This window comes from Triticum aestivum, unplaced genomic scaffold (assembly GCF_018294505.1).
Source record: "Triticum aestivum cultivar Chinese Spring unplaced genomic scaffold, IWGSC CS RefSeq v2.1 scaffold41683, whole genome shotgun sequence".
Classification (NCBI taxonomy): Eukaryota; Viridiplantae; Streptophyta; class Magnoliopsida; order Poales; family Poaceae; genus Triticum; species Triticum aestivum.
Window position 1 is genome coordinate 1 of NW_025288058.1, and position 1103 is coordinate 1103.

Below are 1103 nucleotides of genomic sequence, written 5' to 3' on the forward strand. Positions count from 1 at the left end.
AGTGGACCTGGGAGTGGCAAGCATAAGGGACGAAGGCGGGGGTAACATGTTGGATGCGATCATACCAGCACTAAATCACCGGATCCCATCAGAACTCCGAAGTTAAGCGTGCTTGGGCGAGAGTAGTACTAGGTTGGGTGACCTCCTGGGAAGTCCTCGTGTTGCATTCCCTTTTTAATTATTTTTTGCGCCTCGTGACAAACATATCGCATGTGCGCGATATATATTAAGCCCGTTATATTATTTTTGACATTTGCGATATGTTTTAGCTCGCTGCTCATTGGTCACGCGTCTAGAGGCGGCTTTGTGGCGCGAGGAGCGCGTTCTGAAAGGGGTAAAAAAATACGTGTTGCTGCGGTATAGAGGGAGGGGTGGAAACCGTGGTAAACTCGTCTCCGTGTTTGAGGGGGGGGAGTAAGTAGTATATATAGGGCATTATCCATTATTAGGCAACGGTTGTAATGGTAGTAAGAATGAAAATCATCTTTGCAGTGGACCTGGGAGTGGCAAGCATAAGGGACGAAGACGGGGGTAACATGTCGGATGCGATCATACCAGCACTAAAGCACCGGATCCCATCAGAACTCCGAAGTTAAGCGTGCTTGGGCGAGAGTAGTACTAGGATGGGTGACCTCCTGGAAAATCCTCGTGTTGCATTCCCTTTTTAATTATTTTTTGCGCCTCCTGACAAACATATCGCATGTGCGCGATATATATTAACCCCGTTATATTATTTTTGACATTTGCGATATGTTTTAGCTCGCTGCTCATTGGTCACGCGTCTAGAGGAGGCTTTTTGGCGCGAGGAGCGCGTTCTGAAAGGGGTAAAAAAATACGTGTTGCTGCGGTATAGAGGGAGGGGTGGAAACCGTGGTAAACTCGTCTCCGTGTTTGAGGGGGGGAGTAAGTAGTATATATAGGGCATTATCCTGTATTAGGCAACGGTTGTAATGGTAGTAAGAATGACAATCATCTTTGCAGTGGACCTGGGAGTGGCAAGCATAAGGGACGAAGGCGGGGGTAACATGTCGGATGCGATCATACCAGCACTAAAGCACCGGATCCCATCAGAACTCCGAGGGTGGGGTGGAAACCGTGGTAAA

General features: G+C 48.2%; 2 non-coding genes across 2 annotated transcripts; both read left to right on the forward strand.

Annotated features, from left to right (window-relative positions):
* The first annotated feature begins 51 nt into the window (after positions 1–51).
* Positions 52–170, forward strand: LOC123178763 (5S ribosomal RNA). Its single transcript, XR_006489830.1, has one exon. It is a non-coding gene; the product is annotated as a 5S ribosomal RNA (ribosomal RNA).
* A 371-nt stretch (positions 171–541) lies between these two features.
* LOC123178764 (5S ribosomal RNA) lies at positions 542–660 on the forward strand. The gene has a single exon (XR_006489831.1). It is a non-coding gene; the product is annotated as a 5S ribosomal RNA (ribosomal RNA).
* Positions 661–1103: the final 443 nt, after the last annotated feature.